The 11260-nt window shown below is 36.3% G+C and overlaps 1 long non-coding RNA gene across 1 annotated transcript; it reads left to right on the forward strand.

Annotated features, from left to right (window-relative positions):
* The first annotated feature begins 885 nt into the window (after positions 1 to 885).
* LOC123385936 lies at positions 886 to 5493 on the forward strand. Its single transcript, XR_006599226.1, has 3 exons — positions 886 to 1076; positions 2978 to 3169; positions 4361 to 5493. It is a non-coding gene; the product is annotated as an uncharacterized LOC123385936 (long non-coding RNA).
* Positions 5494 to 11260: the final 5767 nt, after the last annotated feature.

The raw sequence follows: 11260 nt of genomic DNA on the forward strand, positions 1-11260 counted from the left end.
AGTTTTAAGGAAATTAAGATTTATTTTGGCAAGACATATGAAATTTATTTCATTACTCAGTGCACTAAATTCTCTCTAAATAAATCCCATACTGATCTGACTTTCACCATGAAAATCTGTACAGTGAACTCCTAGTTTATTATGCCTACTTGAAAAGGGTAATTTAATAAGGCATCAGTACAAATACTTAATTGTGCAATGGCTATCGACAATGCCTTTAAACAGTTGCATATTTGCCAGATTTAGCTAATGGAAGTAGAATTGCCACTTAATGTCTCAGCTTGCACTGGTGGAAAATAAATTGTATCTGACATTCCATTGGCTTTTAAAGGACATACTTAGATAATATTTACAGTCAAATTGATATATTGTTGCATTTATGTTTTCTTGGGTTAAAAAAAAAGGATCAAATGGGTTCTAAAGGATAATATTTCTTTGTATCTGCTCAGTTTGGAATGCTTTTGCACACGCATGCCTCATTTAGTGGGTGTCTAACCAAAGTCTAGATATCTGAATGAAGAGTGGACATTTCAATCAGGCAAACAGTTACTTTAACTATAACTCCAAGACCCAGATGTGTGCAAGATGGAGTTGGTCAGTTCACGTTTTATGGAGGTCATGTAGACAGAATTTGCTTCATTAAACCAGTTGATACATTAAGTATTACAGTATCTTATTCAGTTGTTTTTTGTTTTGTTTTGTTTTGTTTTTTTTTTTGGGGGGGGGGACAGAGAGAGACAGAGCATGAACGGGGGAGGGGCAGAGAGAGAGGGAGACACAGAATCGGAAACAGGCTCCAGGCTCTGAGCCATCAGCCCAGAGCCTGACGCGGGGCTCGAACTCACGGACCGCGAGATCGTGACCTGGCTGAAGTCGGACGCTTAACCGACTGCGCCACCCAGGCGCCCCTCTTATTCAGTTTTTGTAACTAGAAGAAAAAGCCAGAAGATCTAATATTTCAACATTCTTCACTTGCCCAGCACTATGAAATTAAAAAACAGGCAAGTCTTAATATTGACGGACACCGTTTCCCTTGAGAGGCAGTAACTGGAAATAAGCACAAGGAGCTGCATCAGGTACACTGTGACGTTTCATTTCCCAATCAGGGTGCCATTTACATTGATATGTTTACTCATATACCTACCTAAAAACTGCTGCCAAGATATAGAACATGACCATCATCTTGGAAAGTTACTTGTGCCCCTTACCAGTCAATACCTGATCCTACCCACTCCCAGAGGCAATCGTTGTTCTGATTGTTTTGCACCATAAGATTAGTTTTAACTGTTTTAGAACTCCCATAAATTAAATCACACAGTAGTTACTCTTTTATATAAAACTTCTTTCATTTAGTATGCTTTTGAGATTCATCCATATTACACATATCAATAGTTTATTCTTTTTTTTGCTGAGTAGTATTCCATTGTATGCACATACCATGTTTTGTTTATCCATTCTGTAATTAATGGACATGTGGGTCATTTCCAGTTTTGGGCTATTATGAATAAAATGTCTATGAACATTCTTCTACCAGTTTTTCAGTAAACATATTTTCATTTCTCTTAGATAAATACCTAAGGGTGGAATTGCTGGGCCAAAAAGTAGGTATAGAGTATTATTACCTTGATTTTGGTATGATATATGATAGATTTTCATATATCCTGTTATAAAAACAAAGAAGTTAGGGATTCTGACATTGTAGTTAGGGAAACATATCTGAACAAACATCTTTTCTCAAAAAGCTAATCAGAATCACAATCAACTAGAAAAGGGATCTTTAATGATATGCCATGGGCCCTAGAACCATGTCCTCAGCCCTATTGTAATCAATATTTTTATGAGTAACATGAATGAAGACATTTTAGATATTTTCAACAAGTATTCATATTAGATATACTCAACAAATCCATAACAGGCTGAAAGGAACTGTCATTTCCATCAGTGTAGTATTCCCGGCATATGACATGGACTTTCTCCCATAAGCCTTTGTACACTCTTTATATATACTCTGATTTAAATATCCTTTCTGAGAGCCGAGGTAATTATTTAAGCGCAACTTGGACCATCACCTTGGCATGGAAAAAATTTTCAATGTCTGATTCATATTTAGAATTGCAAAAGATGTATCAAAGTTGCTAATAATCCCTCTGGTTTCTGCCTCAAGTCACATCTAGACTATTGCCTCCCATATGGGACAAGTTAACCTAGGAGAAACATTAGCAAGCCATTGTGAATCGGGAGGAGAAAGAGGACACTGGAAATAAAGAGGACACTGGAAAAATAAAATAAGAGGAAACTAAGAAACCTAGGTTATCCATCCCTCCAATTCCAGCAGCATACCAGGGAACCCAAATCTTGTTCCACCTGAGAAGAATCTTTGCAGACACATTACCCTTGGAATCCTTAAGTCCTGCCCTTGTCCTTCCAGCCTTCCTCCATTCATCTTGGAATATACAACTATGATACAAGAAACAAACCCTGAATAGGAGCAGGGGAGAAATGAAGAGAACATTAAATGATTGTGTGAATTTACTGCACTCACAAGAAAATTTTGTGATCAATTAAATGTGTGTAAACTTTTGTTTGCTTGATTCAGGAAAAAATAATTGTAATTAAATGTTCTTTATATTTTAATTATGTAATATACAAATGAATTAATATTTATGAAAACAATTTTAAGCATTTTTAATTGTATGAAGAGGCATCCAAATGCAAGGGGAAAATTGGAGAAGACACTGTAAGACCCTTCCCTGGAAATAATATACACCATGCAGAATAAAATCTGAGGTTTTTTTAGTAAATTCCCTTCATCAGTCCTGACACATAGAGTACTGTGATTTTTTACAAACCATGCATTATTGTGCTCCCAGGCCAAGAGCTGAGTGAAAAGAGAAAAGTTGGTCTTGCTCTGAACCCTCATAACCTCAAATTTTGGTTTTGCACTAACACTGAAGAATTGACTCTGCTTTTATTTCAGCCTTATATTTGGGATCATACTTCTCTACAAGCCCAGCCAGCCTTTGCCAAGGCTTTGAGAAGAAATGGAAGCTAGATCTTTCTCCATACCGTTTGCAGACAGGGACATTTTCCACTCCTCTCACCCTCTCATATAACAAAACAACAAAGGGGAAGATGTGAAATATAAAGGGTCAAAGTCTGATCCTTTCAGGTAATTGTAAGAATATGTAACATGCATACCGAGAAGTAGGTATGTTACTCTCATAGGTTCACATTCTACATCCCTAATTAAGCAATAAAATTTCACATTAAAAAAAAGAAAACTAATCACACTGGAGTTAAAAGGCCATCTCAACAAAAACTTTGATAAGGCATTTCAAGCTTGACAATATTCAAATAAAGCCTCTAGAATTGGTTAGCCCACCTATTCCAAGTAATATGGTAATGAAACTAATGCCTTAGATTCAAATATTGTATCTACTCACAGTCTTCAGAACATTCTGGGACCCCACACAGCTCACCTAACTGACCAGCCTTCCTATCTAAAAACATGACACTCAAGATCAAGGAATATCAAGGAAAATGTAACAAAGTCAATTACTATTCCTGACAAATCAACTCAGCATCCACTTAGCTTGATGGAGAATCTAGAGCATTAGATTCTCATACACAGTTTTATTGAGTGATATACAAAAATTGGCAGAATAGCCCATAGTCTATATTCATTTATTCAATCATTTGTTCATTCATTCTACAAATACTTTTTGAGTCCTAACAGTATGCCAAATATGCTGTGTTTTAGACCCTGACAATATATTTTCTAGTCAGTTGGGGCAAATCTCTGAGCAGCTCATTGGATGCTCTTTACTGCTTATCCAATTTTATTTTGGTGACAAGTGTTAGATAAACAGACTCTCTTTTTTTTTTTTTTTGCAACATAATACACTCAAATATTCAGAAAATCAGAAATACCTAGAGTTCTAAGAGTATACAGGTCTGAAATTGATAAGCCATTGAGAACCAAGGTAGCTCTGAGGATCAGCCATTCTTTTGGTTTTTTGAGGAGAACACGGTCCTTTGCTTCTTCATTCCCCTCTCTCCGTTGGCACAATTCCTCTCCATATTCATAGTTCTCACTCCTCCACAACTTTGGTGTGTGACCACTGTGATACATTATATAATATCAACTTTGCTAGGAGCTATGTTTCTCAGAACCCCTTTCCTGTGTGAGTGCAAGTTAGAGTTGGTCAAAGGAGGGACAAGCATAAGATTTGGAAAGAAGAAGTTAAGTAGAAGCCAATACCTTCGGAGATCCATCATAGTCAGACATTGGGCAGAGGTGCCTGGTGGGATCCAGCCTGTTTTCAATCTCTCTTGCAACACATCTAATTCATCTTCCCAGATACTGGTCCTGCTTACCAACAGAAGTCCCATTACCAGGAATTTGGCTGAGGATCCACAGCTTCCCCAGAGTGACTTCTCCACAAACTTCCCCTGCACAGCCTCTCCTATGGCCAGATATGCTTATTCTCTCTAATTTCTCTGTAAACTCTGGCTGTTTCTCTGACTCTCCAACTTCCCCTTCCAGACTTCAATTTCCCAGTTCCTCTCATACTCATATAAGGTCCAACTCCTATTTCAATAGTATTTGTGGTAGCTCTGCCTCAATACCCATGTTTTCTAAATCACATTTCCAAGATCAAGAACTTTAGTAGTCCAACTCATTTGTCTCATGAGTTTCTGATTCAGTAAATTTATGGGAAAATTTTGCTATTTGTATTTTTGAAACTCTGCATACATAATTCTGTCATGCAATCCTGCTGGAAACCACTAATTTAAAAGTCACAATAAGGAAAATTAAAAGTTAAACCAAGGGGACTTCACAATTTAACATATGTCCTCAGTGGCTTAGAATATCTGCAAAGTAAAAATCAAAAACAAAAATGAAAGCAACAGAAAGAAACTGCACAGCCAGGCTGCAAACCTACATTGTGACTTTATAAATTCCAACAATAATAATCATGTCCAAGCCCCTTTAAGCATCAGGTTATAAAACAGAAATCAGGCACCAGGAAATAAGAGTGGGCAAATTCAGATCCAGGCAGCAAAGGAAAAAGCCAAGCCAGGGTAAGACAGGTATGTTTTGAGAAGGGCAATTCAAAGTCATCGAAAAAAAGAGATAACACAAACTGCTCTTAATTTCTTTTCCCCAAGACTGCCCTAATGTCAAGACTCATTGAAGACAAATTAAGACAGCTTTTAGTCCTCAAGAACAAGGAGGAGGAATGGAGAACATTCCTGGCCACTGTGAACAAATTGGAAGGACATTCCTCAGAAATGAAAGAAAACTACCTAAAATGATCTTGGCTTTTTATAACGAGCAAATTATCAGGCAAATTTATACAAAGGAGTCTGCATTTTCAGAACTCTTGTTTGTACAGTCATTCTAAGCCTATAAGTGTGTATCTTTCAATTTAAAAAAATTTTTGTAGGGGTGCCTGGGTGACTCAGTCAGGTAAGCATCTAACTCTTGATTTCGGCTCAGGTCATGACCTCATGGCTGGTGAGTCTGAGCCCCACATCAGGCTCTCCACTGATAGTGTGGAACCTGCTTGGGATTCTCTCTCTCTCTCTCTCTCTCTCTCTCTCTCTCTCTCTCTCTCTCCCTCTCTCTCTCTCTCTCTCCCTGTCTCCCCCCAACTCGTGTTGTCTCTGTGTCTCTGAAAATAAATAAATAAGCTTTTAAAAAATTTAAAAATTTAAAAAAATAAAATTTTTTTGTAGAAAAAATACAGATGAATGGAAAATGTGTCTTGCCTTCCTGCTCCTTTTCTAGGCTAAAAAAAATCAGTATCTTTTATCAAAAAAAAGATGCCACACACAAATTCACTTCATGGCAGGTAACCACAGTGAGTATTTAATTTATTCCTGTGGAGTAAACATATAGCAAATTTTACTAGTATCAGGTGCTATCACCAAAGTATGCAATAGCTTAGCAGACTTGACTTTGGCTAAATTCATTATCTTACACAATACATGCAACTGATAAGTGAAGATAAAAAATGGATTGCTTACATATCTCTGAGAAACTTTCATATTACATTATTGCTTCTAAATAGGCAGGCAGAATAAATTGTGTCTTTAGTATGCTAAATGGCATTTTTAAAATTCAATAATACTCCAGAAGAATCAAAAGTGCCAAGTGTTTACATAATTGAGCTGAACAAGTGCTATTAAATCAGTGGCAAAGGTTACTGTTTTCAACAGGAGATAGTTTGAATAAACAGTAAAACTATTTCAAATTCCCATGGATTCTCCACCAATAGTTAAACTTCTATTCCCATAACTAAGAAATGCCTGAGGGGATGATAACAATTTTCTTTCCCTCCTTCTGTTTTGTTAAAAACTAATAATAAAAAAAAAATCACAAGGAGTAATGAAAATCTACAGAATGGGGCCCATGTACACACTGTAAGACAGAGTTTATAAGGATCTTCTTATTCCAATCGGGGATTGTTCAAAGTGGTGGATTCTGTTGTAAATCATATTGGAAAGAGGCAAGTTTAGAGCAACAAAATTTCATACTAATTCAGAAGATTAGAACAGGAAATGAACAAACCAGAAAAATCTGATATCAGTGAAGGAAGGATAAAAGGAACAGAGGAAAAAATACATATTTTTTAGGCCAAATTTAAGCTATTAAAAAAATACGGGAGAACAATTATTCTGGGGCATCCATTATTGTGGGTAATAAACACAATCAAGATCATTTAAATCAATCATTTTTCAAACTGAATTTCTTTTAATCAGCTAACTATACTAAATATCCTGATTATAAATTCACAGGGTGGCTGATTTAGGACAGCCTTTTGGGATCATTTACTCCATTCTTTTCAATTTAGAAGATGAAACTATAATCCAGGAAGGAGAAATGGTTTCCCCAAGGTTGCCCAAATACTGACTGCCAGAGCTGAGTCTAGTACCCAGACCTCCAGACTAATGTTCTTTTTATACTACACTCCAGCTCCTCTTCCACAAAGAAAAACAACTAACGGTTTCTGAGGACATATTATGCAGCAACAACTACTCCAAGGCTTTCCAGAGATGCACACACTTTTTTTTAATGTTTATTTATTTTTGAGAGAGAGAGAGAGAGAGAGAGACAGAGTGTGAGAGAGGGAGGGGCAGAGAGAGAGGAGGAGACACAGAATCTGAAGCAGGCTCCAGGCTCCAAGCTGTCAGCACAGAGCCCAATGTGGGGCTCAAACCCATGCACTGTGAGATTATGACCTAAGCTGAAGTTGGACGCTTAACCAACTGAGCCATCCAGGTGTCCCTGGAGATCCACACACTTAATCCTCACAATAATAAGACTTAGGATCTGTTATTGTCCCCCTTTTTACAAATGGAGAGACTGAGGCTTTGGTTAAATAATTTACCCAAATATACATAGCTATTGTGGCAGAACTAAAATAAATATTGCTTGTATACTCTAAAAATAAATTGTAAACCCTAAATTATGAGTTCTATACAGTTGAGCAATACTAACAAGATTGCTGACCTCGAGGGTTATTGAAAAATTAGCTTAAATTCCAAAAGAGGCTGTCAGTTAAACATGATGTCTAATGTGTTGTCCATAATCGTGAACGCACAGGAGTAATCAACCCAAGAAGTGTACCTACCATTTGTATGAGTTAGAACCTCCTCTGTCCTATAAATAAGATGCAGCTCCTTCTCAAAGAGCTCAAGATCTAAAAATAGAAATTTCACTTCATAAAGAGCAAATGCAGTATGAAGCAACTTGGAAAGGATCTCATAACAGACATATAACCAAATCCTGAGGATTAAATAAAAAGGATAACAATCCTTTCAAAACCTTAAAATTTATCTTGTTTCATTTTGTGTGTGTATTTTTAAGCAATGACCTTTCAAAAAATGAAACCTGCTTATTATTTTTCAAAAAATCAAGCCATATTGAAAAATATTTTAAAATTTAAAAATCTTCTAAAATCTCACCACTAGGAAATATCTATTTACCTTGAATGAAAATTATTACCATTAATATTTAAACAGATAAATATATGCATAAACTATGCTTGATTTTAATTAAAGAAAAATTACATGAAATGAAATTGAGGAAATTGTTGGACTTTGGATAAATGTTTATTACCTTCTAAAGAACCTTCTACAGGTTAGGGGTTTAGAGCCATAAGTTTGTTTGTTTTTTTAATCACATTTCAACTTTTCATAGTAATTATTAACTTCTTGCTGTGAAAGGTCAGAAAATAACCTAACTTTCTCCATCTGTCCAACTCTCTGATTTGTGCTCATTATAATTTTCCACTGTCCATGGTTTATAATATTGACATCCTATTCAGTCATCACAGTTTTCAGAGTTGTTCAATCTTGGTTCCAAACTTTAAATGGATTCAAAACTCGTTTCTCAGTTTTACCATCATTTTGTCACTTCTAAGGTTTTGGATGTACTTATTTGATGGGATTTTATCAAGGAGTAGGGTTATTTTTTTACTTAATTTTTTTAATGTTTACTTATTTTTTGACAGAGAGAGGCAGAGTGCGAGCAGGGGAGGGGCAGACAAAGAGGGAGAGACAGAATCCGAAGCAAGTTCCAGGCTCTGAGCTGTCAGCACAGAGCCCAACACGGGCTCGAACTCACAAACCGCGAGATCATGACATGGGCTGAAGTTCGATGCTTAACCGACTGAGCTACGCAGGTCCCCCATGGAGTAGGGTTATTTTAAACCAAAGAATCTATCAGTGTTGGATTTCTGTAATCCGTCCCTTCCTCTTACAGAAGCAGTCACTTCCCAGGGTAGTTCCAAAGTCTACCGCCTCCCAGACCAGAACCACATGTCACATTCTCTATCCATCTACCTATAGTAAAGCAATCTATTTTTTTTTAATTGAGGTACATTTTATATATCATAAAATTCATTCCCTTCAGCTGGAGAATTCAATGATTTTTAGTAACTCTTGAGTGAAGCAACTATCACCATAAATCAGTTTTAGAACATTTCCATCCCACTGATAAAATCCCTCATATCTGGGGTGCCTGGGTGGCTCGATTGGTTAAGTGTCCACTTTCTGTCAGGTCATGATCTCACGGTTTGTGAGTTCAAGCGGAACTCGTAAGATCAGGGCGGAGCCTGCTTGGGATTCTCTCTCCCTCTCTCTGTCCCTCCCCCACCCTCACTTTCTCTGTCTCTCAAAATAAATAAATAAACTTTAAAAAATCCCTCATGCCCATTTACGGCTAATTCTCATTACCACCCCCAGACCCAAACAACCACTAATCTATTTTCTGTCTCTACACATTTGCATTTTCTGAGGATTTCATCTAAATAGAAACATATAATACATGGTCTCTTGCATCTGACTTCTTTCACTTAACATAATAATTTCAATTTTAATCCACGATATAGCATTTATCATTAGTTTATTCTTTTTATTGATAAGTAGTATTCCATTGTATGGGTATTCAACATTTTGTTTATCCATTCAACATGTGGTGAAAATTTAGGTTGTTTTCAATGTTGGGTTCTTATCTAATAATGCTGCTATGAACATTTTTGTTCAAGTCTTTATGTGGACATATGTTTTCATTTCTCTTGAGGATATACCTCAGACTAGGACTGCTGGGCCATATGGTAGTTTTACATTTAACTTTTTAAGAAAATGCCAAACTGTTATCATGGTGTCTGCACCATTTTACATTCCCATTAAGGGTTTATGAGGGTTCCTATTTCTCTACATCTTCACCAATATTTGTTATTCTCTTCTTATTTACGATAGGCATTCTAGTGGGTGTGAATCATTTCCCTAACGAATAATGATAAGCACATCTTTTCATGTACTTATTACGCATTTATACATCTTCTTTAGTGAAATGGCTGTTCATACCTTTTGCCCGTATTTTTAAGTTTTTTAATTCCAGTTAGATAACATAAAGGATTTTCTTAGTTTCAGATGTCCAATATGATTTAGCACTTCCATATATCACCCAGTGCTCATCACAAGTACACTCTTCAATCCCCATCATCTATATAACCTGTCCCATTCCTACCACACCTCTAGTAACCAGCAGTTTGTTCTCTATAATTAAGATGCTATTTCTTGATTTGTCACTGTCTCTCTTTTTTTCCCTTTGCTCATTTGTTTCTTAAGTTATACATATGAGTAAAATCATCTGGTATTTGTCTTTCTCTGACTGACTTACTTTGCTTAGCATAATACTCTCTAGCTCTATCCATGTCATTGCAAATGGCAAGATTTCATTCTTTTTTTAATGCTTAGTAATAGTCCAATATATATATCTCACATGTTATTTATCCATTCATCAATCAATGAATAGACACTTGGGTTGTTTCCCTATCTTGGCTACTGTAAATAATGCTGCTATAAACATAGGGGTGCATATAGGCCTTTGAATTAGTGTTTTTCTATTCTTTGGGTAAATACCCAGGAGTACAATTGCTGGGTCATAGGATGGTTATATTTCTAATTTTTTGAGGGACTCCCATACTGTTTTCCACAGTGGCCGCACCAGTTTGCATTCCCACCAATAGTGCAAGAATGCAGTGTGCCTTTCTCCAGATCCTTGTCAACACCCATTGTTTCTCGGATAGCTGACTTTAGCCACTCTGACAGGTGTGAGGTGATATCTCATTGTAGTTTTGATTTGAGTTCCCTGATGGTAAGTGGTAGTGAGCATCTTTTCATGTGTCTGTTGGTCATCTGTATGTCTTCTTTGGAGAAATGTCTGTTCATGTCCTCTACCCATTTTTAATTGGGTTATTTATTTTTAAATGTTGAGTTGTATAAGATCTTTATAGATTTTGGATACTAACATTTTATTGGATATGTCATTTGTAAATATCTTTTCCCATTCCATAGGTTGCCTTTTAGTTTAGTTGATTGCTTCCTTCACCATGCAGAAGTTTTTTGGGGTTTTTTTTTTTTGCATTTTTTTTTAATTTTGATGTAGTCCCAAAAGTCTATTTTTGCTTCTGTTTTTCTTAAGGAGACATATCTACAAAGAAGTTGCTATGGCCTATGTTAAAGTTGTTACTGCCTGTGTTCCCTTCTAGGATTTTTATAGTTTCAGGTCTTTAATTATGCCTTAATCCACTTTGAGTTTATTTTTGTGTATAGTGTAAGAAAGTGGTCTAGTTTCATTCTTTTGCATGTAGCTGTCCAGTTTTCCCAATAACATTTGTTGAAGAGACTTTTTCCCATTGGATATTCTTTCTTGCTTTGTTGAGGATTAATTGACCTTATAGTT

Source organism: Felis catus, chromosome B3 (genome assembly GCF_018350175.1).
Source record: "Felis catus isolate Fca126 chromosome B3, F.catus_Fca126_mat1.0, whole genome shotgun sequence".
Taxonomy (NCBI): domain Eukaryota; kingdom Metazoa; phylum Chordata; class Mammalia; order Carnivora; family Felidae; genus Felis; species Felis catus.